Below are 15,215 nucleotides of genomic sequence, written 5' to 3'. Positions count from 1 at the left end.
GGATCAACAGCCCTCAAACTTCAGGTTAAGAATCATAAATAGTAAAAGAGTCTTTTCAAGAAAACTCAGATAACTAAATATTACAAACCTAAAAATAATGAGCTGTGGGGGTGGATCCACAGTGTAGTGGTTAGCACGTCTGCTTTACACGCAGAAGGTCCTGGGTTCATGCCCCAGGTGGAGCCATGGACCATACCCTGGGTGTGCCAGGCCTCGGGCGCGCCAGGCCCCAGGTGCGCGCTGCAAGAGCGTGGGAGGAGACACCCTGCCTTCAGAGATCCAGTTCTTAAAAAAAGGGAGATGGCAACATTCGTAAGTCAGGGGTGGAAGTATGGGGGGAGGGGGGCGGCAATTAAAGAGAGGAAAAAAAAAAAAGAGCTGTTTGTACACATCCTGTCCCTGTGACATACAGCATATCGTGAGTTTTAACATTGTTTGACTTATAATTATTCTGCAGTATGTAATATCACAGGTTAATCTCAGAACTAGAGACTTATACCTATTACAGAATTTTGAATGGGTCAGTTGTGAGAACTGCTTAAATTTTTTACCACATTCATTACATTTGTAAGGATTCTTTCGAATCCCAAGGACACATTGTATCTTGATAGTATTTTGAAGTCCCATATATTTGTATACTTCCTGTCCTGCATGAATTCTATTGATCCAAATGCATAGATGTTTGATGAAAAGCATTATGACATTCATTACATTCATAAGGTGGCTCTCCAATATAAATCCTCTGATGTCCCAGTTTTGATCTTTGGGTAAAAGCCTTAGTATGCACACTACTTTTGTGTGGTTTCTCTCAAAGATGTATATTCTGATGTCTAGTGAATTGTGAACCTTGAGTTTAAGGCAATACATTTGTTCTTTCACTAGTATGGAGTGTCTGATGATTGGTGAGGTGTGAGCCCCAAGTAAAGGTTTTGCCACACATGGCATCTGTAAGGTTTCTCTCCAGAATGAATTCGGTGAATCCTGAGGTCTGACCATTATCTAAAGGCCTTGCCACATTCAATACATATGTATGGCTTCTCTCCAGTTATGTATTTTTTCATGAAGCCCAAGGTGTGAACACATCCATTGTCACATCCATTACATTTGCAAAGTCTCCGGCCAATATAGACTACTGGATGTTTGTTTAACCTTGAGTGCATACCAAAGGCTTTTTCATACTCATTATACTTGTAAGGCTTCTCTCCAATATGAATTCTCTGGTGACTGACAGGGTGTGAATTTTGACTAAAGACTTTGCCATGGTCATTACATTTGTAAGGTTTCTCTCCAGTATGAGTTTTCTAATGATTTGCAAGGTGAAACTTTTGACTGAACACCTTGGCACAAATATTTATATGGCTTCTCTCCAGTATGGATTATCTGATGTGCACCAAGGGGTAGCCTTGAGTAAAGCTTTGCCACACTCGTTACATTAAAAAGATATCGCTCCAATATGTTTCCCAAACATTGATGTTTGGGTAAAAACTTTGCCACACAGTTTAATTTGTATGATTACTCTATAGGGTATATATTCCTGTATCTACTAAAGAGTAAGCACTACTGTAAAAATTTTTCCATATTTGCTGTATTTGTAAGTAAGAATTATTTTGGTGAACACTGAGTTTAAGGCAATACCTAAAAGCCTTGCCACATCCACTACATTTGTAAGGCCTCTCCCCAGTATAGATTACCTGACGGTAAACTAGGCAAGAACTCACACTGAAGACTTTGCCATGCTCATTACATTTTTAAGGTTTCTCTCCAGTATGTATTCTCCGATGTCTTGCAAGCTGTGACGAGTGACTAAAATCCTTGCCACACACATTACATCTGTAAGGTTTTTCTCCACTGTGGACTACCTGATGGTAAGTTAAGCTTGAACGCACGCTAAAAGCTTTGTCACACTCATTACATTTGTAAGGTTTCTCTCCAGTATGTATTCTCAGATGGCATGCAAGGTTTGATTTTTCACTAAAGTCCTTGCCACACACATTACATCTGTAAGGTTTTTCTCCACTGTGGACTACCTGATGGTAAGTTAAGCTTGAACGCACGCTAAAAGCTTTGTCACACTCATTACATTTGTAAGGTTTCTCTCCAGTATGTATTCTCAGATGGCATGCAAGGTTTGATTTTTCACTAAAGTCCTTGCCACACACATTACATCTGTAAGGTTTTTCTCCACTGTGGACTACCTGATGGTAAGTTAAGCTTGAACGCACGCTAAAAGCTTTGTCACACTCATTACATTTGTAAGGTTTCTCTCCAGTATGTATTCTCAGATGGCATGCAAGGTTTGATTTTTCACTAAAGTCCTTGCCACACTCATTACATCTGTAAGGTTTTTCTCCACTGTGGACTACCTGATGGTAAGTTAGGCTTGAACGCACGCTAAAAGCTTTGCCACACTCATTACATTTGTAAGGTTTCTCTCCAGTATGTATTCTCCGATGGCATGCAAGGTTTGATTTTTCACTAAAGACTTTGCCACACTCATTACAGTTGTAAGGTTTTTCACCAGTGTGAATGCTCTGATGACGTGCAAGGTTTGATTTGTAAATATAAACCTTGCCACACTCGTTACATTTGTAAGGTTTTTCACCAGTATGAATGCATTGATGACTTGCAAGGTATGATTTTCTATGGAAAGCCTTGCCACACTCATTACATCTGTAAGGTTTCTCTCCAGTGTGGATTATCTGATGTCTACTTAGGCTTGAACTCACACTAAAAGCTTTGCCACATTCATTACATTTGCATTGCTTCTCTCCAGTATGTATTCTCCGATGGCATGCAAGGTTTGATTTTTCACTAAAAGCCTTGCCACAGTCATTACATTTGTAAGGTTTCTCTCCACTATGGATTACCTGATGGTAAATTAGGTTTGAATGCACACTAAAGGCTTTGCCACACTCATTACATTTGTGAGGTCCTTCTCTACTATGGATTACCTGGTGGTAAATTAGTCTTGAATGCATACTAAAGGCTTTGCCACACTCATTACATTTGTAAGGTTTTATCCTGCATTCTTTCTTGTCTTTTGTCAATACTGAAAGATGCCTAAAATCATTCCTATAGTTATTAGAAATGTTGGCTTGGACTGAGCAGGTGTTGCTGACAGAGTTCTCAGCCAGATTACATCCATAAATGTTCCCTTCAGTATGAAATATCTGCAGTTCATCCTGAAAGCTGAATCTCAGCCTATTTCCAATAGGCTTGTTTCCTGCATCCTTTCTACCGTGTTGATCCCTTCTATCAGTGAGATGTTTTCTATGGGTTATAGGCATTCTTTTATAATTTCTTTCATCATCTCTCCACTGACACTCAAAGGCTTGCATATTTTCCTTGATTTCCCTTAAGTAAAAGTCTTTGATTACATGGCTTTCTGGTCCACCAAACATCACTGTTCGAAATACTTCTCCTTTATCACTGGTTGTTGTTGGTTGTAATAGCTTGATCACATGTGGAGGAGAGATGTCTACAAGATATAAACAACCACAGATATCCTATTAACTACAGTTTCTAAATAAATGTTTCATGTAAAAATAATATGACACCAAAAGTACAGTTATACTGAACAGTTATAAAACTTCCCAACCATGGTACTCGAATTTTTAAAAACAGTGAGAAAATAGGGTTCTTTACTAACAAAATAGTGGTTGTATGTAATTCAAATTAATGTTAGGGCAGCCTAGTTTTAAACACCTTATGATAAAAACAAGTTGTGCAAACTTATGATAGCTCTCAAGGAAAGGTATTTTTCTACCATGACCCCAAAATATATGCCAATTTACAGTAACCATACTGCTATCTCATAACTGAGAAAAAAATTATACATATTTTATACATATTACACATAAATTAATGCCAAAGAACAAATAACATTGTAATGGTAAATAATACAAATAAGATTATTTAAGTAATTTAAATAATGGGCTGTTTAAAATTGTAGAACAAATATAACATTAAAAACAATTTTTAAAATTATTTTAAGAACAAAATATTTTTCTAAATACCTGTTATAAAACTATCTGTACCCATTAAGAATAGGCATTTTAGAACATCAACAAGTGATGCATGTTAGTTATATTGCATAATACATGCTAAAAGACCATCATCTCCACATCAAAATAAAAGTTATTAAATAAAATGTTCTAGGAAAGCATGATAAACCAGCAATAAATAACAGGTAACTCTAGGAAACCATGATAAACCAGCAATAAGTGACAGAAGTCTGTAGTATAGAAAATTATACTCCATTAAACGGTAAATATTCCCCCATAAGAATAAAGAAAGAACTTTCAGAAAGATCATACGACATGGGAGCTGGAAACTATACTGGGATCATTGACTTCTGAAGTATCAGGTCAAGAAAATACGTAACATTATAAAGAAGACTACGAGAAGGAAGCCAAAGGTCACCATTATGATTTTATGGCAGCAGTTATACAATAGCAAACCACTAGAGCAATTCCCTGTGTACACAGTGCCCCACAATATATATAACACAGTCTGTGCTTTGAAAATTTGTTAACTAAGGTGAGAGAACAAATTATAAAATAAAAAGTACAATATAATACAGGCAAAAGGATATCTCATAATAAATATGACAATATCATTTATTACACAAAAGTAACTTTTGAGTCTTTAGTATAAAACGTGCACTATGCTAAGTCATCTAAAAGCACATATGCTTTTAAAAACTTTGGTGGAAATTACTATTTTTCAATAAAAGGATTAGACTCAAAGGTTTTATGTATATAACCTCCGTTTACATAGGAAGAGAAACAGGATTTAAACCTGGACTCACAGACTCAGATGACATGTTCTTAAAGCACTACTGCCCACCCAGGCAGTGCAGATCACCAAGAGCTCAGAAAGAAATACTTCAAGGGAGGTGTGCATGCTGGGCTATGTCACTGATAGTGTTCCTCAGCCGTCACCCCTGCACATACTAGTTAGGTCATGTCCTGACAAGGTGGTTCTGCTGATGAAGGGGGCATTTTTTACAGTCTGAGGAATGCAGGTGGGTGGAGTATGAGAGCAGAGACTTAACATGCTAGGAAATAACAGTGTATTCCAGCCAGATCAAGGTGCCAGGTGAGGGGGTCAGGACTGGGGAAGGCGAGTGGAGGATAGGGAGTAATGGGCATGTGGGAGGTTAACAGGAGGGCAACTAAAATCCTGACTTTGGAAGAAAGAAGAACTGGTTTAGCAAGTAGCATAATACTGTCTCATTTTAAACTATGGGAATTATACTATGAGCATGGGGCAAAATGAAGGAGATTTAAAAATGGAGAGTGTGGTGTTGTAAGTGGAAGCAGATTTATGCCTGTTAGAATACTTGCTATGAAATTTATCAAATTGAGTATCATGTGAATTCCATTCCCAGGCATTTATTCATGAAAAACATACACGGATATTCCAGGACAATTGTGCAAGAATGCTCTTAGCAGGAGCTGGAAGGGAAAAACCACAAAATGTCCAACATGAGCAGATGGATCAGTTTACACCCATGCAGACATGATAAAGTCATATCAACAGTACAACAAAGTAGGAAGACCACGGGTTCATAATGATCTCCTGGCTGGGTGGGCAGAGTTTGTTTTAGGAAACAAGGCTAGCAATAGGTTTTGCCAAGGTCTGAGCATTTCAAGAATGTGAGTCACATTAGTTTATTAAAAAAGAAAAAGGAAAAAGAATCTAATAAAATATTACATTATATATTTTTGAAAAAGAATTTTAACAATTTTGGTGTAGAGACTTTTAGGTTAAAACTCCTTATTTGGTATTAAAAATAAGAATGTCCCTTTTGCTAGGGTCTCTAATGACTTGAAATCATATCACTGGATCTCTTTACATAATCTCTGCAAGAAAAAAGACAGGAATGATGTCAGCTAGAGAGAAGACCAGTCAACTCTAGGGACTGATGACTCCACAGGGACACCAAATTATCAGCAATATACAAACGAAAAATACTTTGGGAGAACTCTAAAAACCAGGGTTCTGTCCTATAAAAACACCCCTTCTCTCTCCCATTCAGATGCTAATCACGACTCCAGGCTGTCACCTGGCTTCTGACAGACCAGCTACAGATAAGAGGTTTCAACGACCCTTTCCTTGGGTTTGCTCTTTGGATTCGATTTATTTGTTAGAGTGGCTCACAGAACTGAGATAAACATTTTACTTACTAAACAACTCATTTATTATGAAAGAATATAATTCAAGAACAGCCAGATGAATAAATGCAGAGGGCAAAGTATGGTGAAAGAGCGAGGAGCTGCCATGCCCCTCCCAGCACACCACGCTCCCCAACCTCCACGCGTTCACTAACCTGGAAGCTCTCAAGACCCTCTCCTTTTGGGTTTTCGTGGAAGTTTCATTACATAGGCACTGCTGATTAAATCACTGGCCACTGATGATTCAATTCAATCTCTAGCCCCTCTCTCTTCCCAGGAGGTCAGGAGGTAGGACTGTAAGTTCCAACCTTCTAATCATATGGTTGGCTCCCCTGACAACCAGCCTTCCCATCACTGGGGGTTTCCAAGTCACCTCACTAACATAAACAGAATTGTGACTTAAAGGGCGTCTTATGAATAAGACACCATTTCACCTTTAAGACCCTGAAGGGACTGCAGGAACTGAGGACAGGAGACTAAATGTTACAAGAGATCCTCCCATTGCTCTCATCGCTCAGGAAATTCCAAGGCTTTTGGGAGCTCATGTCAGAAATGGGGATGAAGACCAAATACAGGTTTCTTACTGTAAATCACAGGACCATAAAGTGCTACAACCTCAACAAGAACAACCACCCCAAATATCCTGTTTTAAAAAATGAGCAAAGGACTTAAGCAGACATTTCTCTAAAGATGATACAAATGGCCAACAAACATAAAGACATGTTCAGCACCACTAATCATCAGGGAACTGCACCTCTAAACCACAATCAGATATTATCTCATACTCGTTAGGATGTTGTACCATCAAAACAATAGGAAATAAGTTTAGGAAAGGATTAGAAAAAATGGGAATTCTTATTTAATGCAGCTGGGAAAATAAAATGTTGTATGCTATAGGCTGAATGTTGGTGTTCTTCTAAAATTCCAATATTGAAATCTTCAAAATCCAATGGTGTGCCTTTGGGCGGTAACTTGGTCATGAGGATGGATCCCTCATGAGCAGGATGAGTGCCCTTAGATGAGACCAGGGATCAGCTCTCCTGCCATGCTTGGATACAATGACAGGCCAGCTGTCTGCCACCTGGAAGAGGGTCTCCCCCAGAACTTAACCATGCTGGCACCCTGACCTCAGACATCCAGCCCCCAGAACTCTGAAGAACACTTTCCTGTTGTTAATAGCTAGCCTGTCTATGGTGCTTTGTTATAGGAGTGTGAACAGAATAACACCACGATCCAGCAATTCCCCTTGTGGATGCACACACAAAAAAACGGAAAGCAGATCTTGAAGAGATATTTGCACACCCATGTTCACAGATACATTATTCACAATTGCCAAGATGTAGAAAAAACCCAAATGCCCACTGACAGATGATCTGCACAAACAAAATGTGGTCAAGACATACAATGGAATATTATTCAGCGTTCAAAAAGAGTTGCAAATCCAGTCATTTGCTATAACATGAATAACCCTTGAGGACATTATGCTAATTGAAATAAGCCAATCACAAAAAAGACAAATACTATATGATCCTATTTATGGGAAGTACCTAAAATAGTCAAATTAATAGAAGTAAAAAGAAGAATGCTATTTGCCAGAGGCTGGGGAGAGACTGAGGTAGAATGCACAATGACACACATGGGATGAAAAATGTGGCATGAACAATGGTTTAGTCAACAGCCTCAGTGATAGGAGATGTGAACTTGGACTATGTTCTTCTGAGGAGAAATTTCCATACTATTTCTTGTGACACAAAGGGGATGATAATTAGCATGTATGTGTGATCAACACTGTCACAGTGCCCTGGAGAGGTGCTGTTTGATGTTCTTCAAAACTGCAAAGAAAACTGAAAACACTTATTGGCCAGACTCTCACGATACTTTCTATCTCAGTATCATGAGACATGCTGACCAGTGCTGCTGCTCTATGTAGTAGGATAAAATTGCAATATATTAAAATAATCTCCTTCAGGAATATTCTGTGACTTAAGTAAACCCATTCTGTAAAGGAGTCCACCAGAAGTTGTCCATCTCCTAAAGGAGGATTATCACAACAGGAAATAGGATAAAAGTTTAGATTGTGTATTTCAAAGGAAGTTACAGAGAATGCAAATTTAAGAGAGTATGAAATCTAGAAAAGTCTACATGCCCAACAATGTGGAGTGGTGCAGAGAGAAGAAAATATAAGGTATGGGTCAGATATTGTAGGATCCTGAGATGGGTCACAGATACCCACAGGCACCAAGCTAAGATCCTGAAAGACTGATACATGCTCCCTACGTAGGACTAGAGATCAAAAACAGGATCTTTCTGCCCACTGTCTTCACAGTTTTCCTGAGTAAGAAATTTACAAAAGCTCCAACCCAGCTCCCTGTGACACATATCCCTCCAGTGTGTAGCAAAATCAGAACAGAAAATGGTTGAGGGATCTGAACAGGCAGACAGTGCTAGAGACAGCTCTATGCAGTTTCTGGGGCGCCAGATGGAAAAAAAGAAAGCCAGTGTTTTCCTGTTTCCTGGTCATGTCTTCCAACTACAGCAAATGGGGATGGAACAGGAGTCGGGACTACAAAGGCCTCAGCTCTGATCTAAATGGACTGAAAACTGAGCATCTGATCAAGTGCAGAAGAGACCAAGGAGGTAAGAGACAGATTTGAAACAGCCCGCCCCATGCTCCTCAAAGTCGAGGAATCGAAGAAGTCACGGGGCCAGAAAACAGTGTTGTGATCATTACAAAGATTGGCTTTTGTCTCTTTTATAGCTACAGCACCAGCAGAAGGTGACAGGATAAATTTTCCATGTTGAAGGACAGACTGATAAGAAGGGGAGAAGGAATATTTCTTTTAAAGTTCACAAGAAACAAACTTCTGTTTTACTTTAGAAGTCTCCCATTTTCCAAACACTATTAAAGTTGTGGCTTCCTCTCTCCCTTTCTGAGCTCTACTTCTGTACACTCCTTGGATACATTCCAACTAATTTGGCTTTTTGCTGTTTTTCACCTCACTCTCCACAGTCCAGGGCTCTTTGCCTTCCTCCAAAATGAAGATCATAATCAGGTCAGACAGAAATTCCTGATTATAAGAAAGGAATATCAAGTGCTGTGGCTTTTCCAGAATCCCAGCTGTTTGTTCAGCTGAGAGGACGTTACAGATGGGTCTAGAAAAATATTTCACAAATCCATCCACTGCTTGCCTCCTTCTGTGCATATGGACTAATGTAATATGCAGAGGCCTAGTGCTCTTCCAGGAACTACTGAATCAGAAGCATAGGGACAGAAAACATAAAATTGGATATTTTTTAAAAAACAGGATATTTTAAATACATACCATAGGGATTTATAATTACTTAAGCTCTGGAACAACCCTGATGTATCATGAGATGGGCTGATCATCTGAAGAAAAAGCAAGTTTAAAGTCCTGATGCCAAATAATAAAACAGTTCATTTCTGAGTAAACAGGGCTTTGATATCAGTCAAGTGAACTCTAGAACTTAAGTCAATGGTAAGGGCTCCCAAGACGCACATAAGGAAAAATTTAATGATATCCAGGGCAGATCCTGACTTCTGAGGGAAGCCATCCTCACCCAGAGAGAGCAGGTTCCTGTAGTTCTCTGACATCACGTCCCTGTACAAGGCCCTTTGAGTGGGGTCCAGGCATTCCCACTCCTCCTGAGAGAAATCTATAAACACGTCCTTGAATGTCAACCATCCCTGAAATGAAAACCACATTTCATCAAAGAAGCCACGAAAACAGTTCTTATCTTCACATTAAACGAGAGAGGTGTAAGCATCAATTCAGTCAACATGTGCCTTCTGATGGATCCACATAAAGGAATTTGAGAAAGTTATATGTCCTAATTTTAATTTCTCATGCTTTTCCATAAGAGATTATGATATCCTCCAAAATAATGTGGATATCTCACTTTTGTGGACAATTCATGAAATATACAAATAAGAATTCAACACTCACCTCTATGCAGTAATGTTAGATATTATGTTCTATACACAGTGATATTCAATATCTAGATGAGCTACAGCATGACTGGTGTCTTCAGAGATGACAAAGTTCACAGTGCCATTAAAGAAAGGTCAGACTCTTAAATTGTGATGATGACAGTGACAGCAATGACTAAATGTTTTCAAAAACGTGCTAAACACTGCTTTAAATGCTTTACATGTATTTATCAACATGATAGATCATTAGAGAAAAGTCTGGTCCCATTTTACAGAGGAGAAAACTATGTCACAGACACTATAAGAAACTCACCTCAGATCAAACAGCTAAGAAATGACACAGCAAACACCTGAACTCATGTGGAAAAGTTTTAGAATTGAACTTAAAGAATCAAACAAGTAACAGACAGACCATTAAAAGTATATTGGCAGATGGTGCCCTGAGAAACCAGAATGAAGTTCAAGATTAACATGGCATTGCATAAAAGGTCATTATAGTCTACAAGCATACACACGCACACACATGCACATATTTTGCTACTATTTAAATCATTCATGTGATAATGTAGAAAAAAATTTAAAACCATGGAACATATTTAAGACATCACTTCAACTGCTAAAAATATAAAACTTATTTATGAAATGAGGTCTTTTATAGAAATTGTGGATTTCAACATCTTTGCACTCATGCACATACATATAAACACACAAATTAACTGAAATGAGAGTTGTGTCTCAATGACATACTTTTGGATGATTTTTTTTCATTATTGTTTGTATTCATGTGTATTTCAGCATCTTTTGGACAATGAAAATGTGTCAATTATACTTAATTTAGTTTGCCAACATCATTCTATAAAGGCTAGTAAAAAGAATGGTACAAACATGTAAAAACCAAAGTATTTTAACTCCAGTCTCTATAAAATATCTACATTCAAAATTATAAATTCGATTTTATCCATTCAGATATATAGGCATAACAAATACCAACCAGTTTATTCCATTCATAAAACAATGAGTCAAGATTGAAAAAATTGCATGTTAAACATTCATTTAACAAATTAAAATTTAAGAACTCATCATACTAGTGGATATGTGAAAAAATGATTAGATAATTAAAAATCATGACAAAAGGAAATTGGGGAAAAGACTGTCATTAAGGACAAACGTTTCACCAAACATCATAATCAGCAGAAAACACTGTATGCATTTCCTCTGCCATCACATCAGAGAAAAGGGAGCCAGGCGTGGCTCCTGCCATTCGCCACTGTACAGTATGCCTGATCAGAGTCCAGCAAAAGAGGGAAAAGGAGGGAAAAACAGAACAAGAAAGAGAGTCAAAGAGCTGGAACTGTTAAAATTCACGAATCTAACGACAGAGACAGGCTAAAAATAAAAGAATTAGAAAAGATAGTCCATTCAAACAAGACCCTAAAGACAGCAGGGGTGGCTTATTATAGCAAACACAACAGACTATTAGACAAAAACTGTCACAAGAGACAAAGGATGTTATAATGATAAGAGGGTACTTTCACCAGGAAGATACAGCAATTATAAATGTACATGCATCTAACATTAGCCCTCACAAATATATGAGGTAGACACTTAGAGAAATGAAGGGAAAAATAGGCTGCAGCACAGTAATATATGAGACTTCAGTACCCCCAGTTTTAGTTATGGATACAACAACCACACAGAAAACTTGAACAACACTACAGACTGATGGACCTAACAGACATATACAGAAGATTCTACCCAACAACAGCAGGAAACACATTCTTCTCAAGCACACATGGAGTATTTTCCATGACACACCACATGTTAGGCCACAAAATAAATCTTAAAATTTTTTTTTAATTGAAATCATAAAAAGTATATTTTCTAACCACAATACAACTAGAAACAAATGACAAAAGAAAAACAGAAAAATCCACAAAATGTGGAAATTAAACAACTCACCCTTAAACAATAAATAGGTCAAAAAAGAAATCACAAGGGAAATTTTATACTGTCTGGATATAACTGAAAACACAAAATATCGAAGTGTAAGGGATGCAGTGAAAGCAGTACTAAGACTAACATCTACAGTGGCATATGCTTACATTAAAAAAAGCAAAGATCTCAAATAAGAAATTATTTTACACCTCAAGGAAGTTAAAAAACTAAACTCAATTTACCAGAAGGAAAGAAGTAAATAAGAAAGATTAGAACAGACATGAATGAAATAGAGAATAAAAAAATGACAATATCAGCAAACCAAGAATGATTTCTTGAAAAGATTAACAGATTAACTAACTCTTAGCTAGACTAATAAAATCAGATGACTGTAATAACTAAAATCAGAAATGAAAAGGGGACATTGCAACTGATGTCACAGAAATTTTTTAATACGATAAAAAAAAGTATGGAAAAATATATGTAAGAAAATTACAAGTATAGATATATTTCCAGAAACATAAAATCTATTAAGACCTAATCATAAATAAAAAATGTGAATGGAATTATAAGTGCAGAGATTCAATCAGTAATCAAAACTTCCATTAAAAAAAAAAAAAATCCAGGACCAGATGACTTCCATGCAGATTTCTCCCAAACATGTATGCAGTAATACACTAATCCTTCTAAAAATCTTCAAAGGATTGAAAAAGGAACACTTGCAAACTCATTCTATGGAGCCTGCATGATTCTGATACCAAACCCAGAGAAACACAAGAAAACCACAGACCTATATCCTTCATCGACACTGATGGAAAAATCCTTAACAAAATACTATCAAACCAAATTCAAAAGCACAATAAAACAATGATACATCATGATCAAATGGGATTTACTCTTCTTAGGCAAGGATAATTCAACATACAAAAATCAATTAATGTAATATGTCACATTAAAAGAAGAAAAAAACCATGATCATCTCAATTGAAGTAGAAAAATCATTTGACAAAATTCAGCGTTTCAAGATAAAAACACTCAACAAACTGGGATTAGTAAACTACCTCAACATAATAAAAGCCATATATAAAAAGCTCATAGCTAACACCATATCCAACAGTGAAAGACTTTTCCTCTATGTTCAGGAAGAAGGCAAAGATAAACACTCTCCACACTCTTATTCAACCAAGTACTGGAAGTCCTAGGCATAGCAATTAGACAGAAAAAGAAATGAGTTATCCAAATTGGAAAAGAAGCAAAATTATCTTTTTTTGCAGATAATAAGATCTTATATGTAGAAAACCATCAAGATTCCTCAAGAAAACTGTCACAGCTAAAAAACAATTTTCGAAAAGTAGTAGGAAATCAGCACACAAAAATCGGTTGTATTTCTATACACTTTGACAAGAAATAATAGGAAAAGGAAAGTAAGAAAAAAATTTATTTACCATAGTATCAAAAAGGATGAAATACATAGGAATAAACTTATCTAAGGAGGTGAAAGACTTCTACACTAAAAACTAGGAAACATTACTAAAAAAAAAAAATAAAAAATACAGATAAATAGTAAATACCTTGTACTCATGCATTGGAAGGCTCAATATTGTTAAAATGTCCATACTACCTAAAGTGTTCTACAGATTCAATGCAATCCCTATCAAAATCCCAATGGCAATTTCTGCAGAAATAGGAAAAAACATGCCCAAACACACTTGAAAAAAGAAAAAAGTTGGAAGCTTCACTTTTTTAGATTTCAAACATATTACAAAGCAAGAGTAATCAGGTGGTGTGATTGTGGCATTAAACCAGATTCATAAACCAATTCAATAAAAGAGAAAACTTGAAAATAAACCCCTGCACATATGCCAAATGATTTTCGACAAGGACGCCAAGACTACACAGTGGGGAAAGGATAGCCTCTTCAACAAATGGTCTTGGGAAACTGGGTATCTACATGCAAAAGAATAAAGCTGGAACCTTACCTGCATCAAAAATAAAACCTGGGTGTCAAAGGATACAATTCACAGAGTGAAGATGCAACCTCTGAGAAATGAATGATAAAAACAATCTAAAGAATCTCCAACTGTCAGACATTTCGGTTGACTTCATATTTTAAAACTGACAATAGAATATAACAGCCTCTGTCACTGATGTCTGTTGGGGAACCTTCCAGTCCATTCCCAGTCATTACTATTTTGAAGTCAGTTACACACTCATTTAGCTTCAAATGTATTACAAAACAATCAAAAAGATTTCCACTTACTGGTCCCTTTTCCTGAACTCGTCAGGTACTGGTGAATATAAATACGTGACTTCCATGTGGATCTTTATATCCTGGTTGACAGAGAGGTGACAGTGCATCCAGACTGGCCCCCAAACAACCCCTGCTGCCTAACCCCGCTGAGGCCACGAGACCCGTACCCCATCTCCAATCCAAGGGCGTGAAGCCCTGCCCACAATGATGCCCAGTGGAGACTCTTCACGGTAATAGCAAGACGGAGTCTAACTAGGATGAGAGGGACTGAAGGAAGGTCCAGGTTGAGTGTGAACAAGTGTCAGGCAGAACACTTCAGTTCCCACAAGATCAGCAAGTCAAAGGGCATTTCAGGAAGGACAGACACAGCAATCAACTGAGAATACGACTTTACCTGAGAAAGAGCCATTCCTGACCCCTCTTTCTTTTCTCTGCCTCCTCTTCCAGACTTCTTCTCAGGCAACGAGAGTCTTTAGAAGTCAAACTGGAAAGTTGAAAATATACTGTTTATCAGCATCCCCGCTTCCTGTGCCACAACCACACACACAGGGGACACCTCATCCCATGAAAAAGACAATGTCTGCTGCCCCTGCTACAGGGAGATTCAGGACAGCAAACTCATACTCAGAGACCAACAGGTGAGCTTTCCCACCTCTTCAGATCGCACTCTCCTCCTGGTGAAGTCCTCAGACACACTGCAGCAATGGGGACCCTGGCTGCCCCGACACTCCCCTTCAGGTCACAGACCTGGCCCTGATCAAACCCAAGGCAGAGCCGGGCCCCCCCACCCTCACCCCAGATCTCAGTCCTCAGAAATGGAGGACCCAAAGCCTTGCTGCTCAATGCTGGATATAAAATGCCGCAGCAATCTAATGTGAGGTGGGATTAGCACCGCCTCCCA

General features: G+C 37.9%; 1 pseudogene; it reads right to left on the bottom strand.

Moving 5' to 3' along the window:
• Positions 1 to 306: 306 nt before the first annotated feature.
• Positions 307 to 15,215, bottom strand: part of LOC102881270 — a 17,421-nt pseudogene continuing 2,512 nt past the window's right edge.

The sequence above is a fragment of the Pteropus alecto genome, unplaced genomic scaffold, assembly GCF_000325575.1.
Source record: "Pteropus alecto unplaced genomic scaffold, ASM32557v1 scaffold423, whole genome shotgun sequence".
Taxonomy (NCBI): domain Eukaryota; kingdom Metazoa; phylum Chordata; class Mammalia; order Chiroptera; family Pteropodidae; genus Pteropus; species Pteropus alecto.
This window is presented reverse-complemented; position numbering and strand designations above follow the sequence as displayed.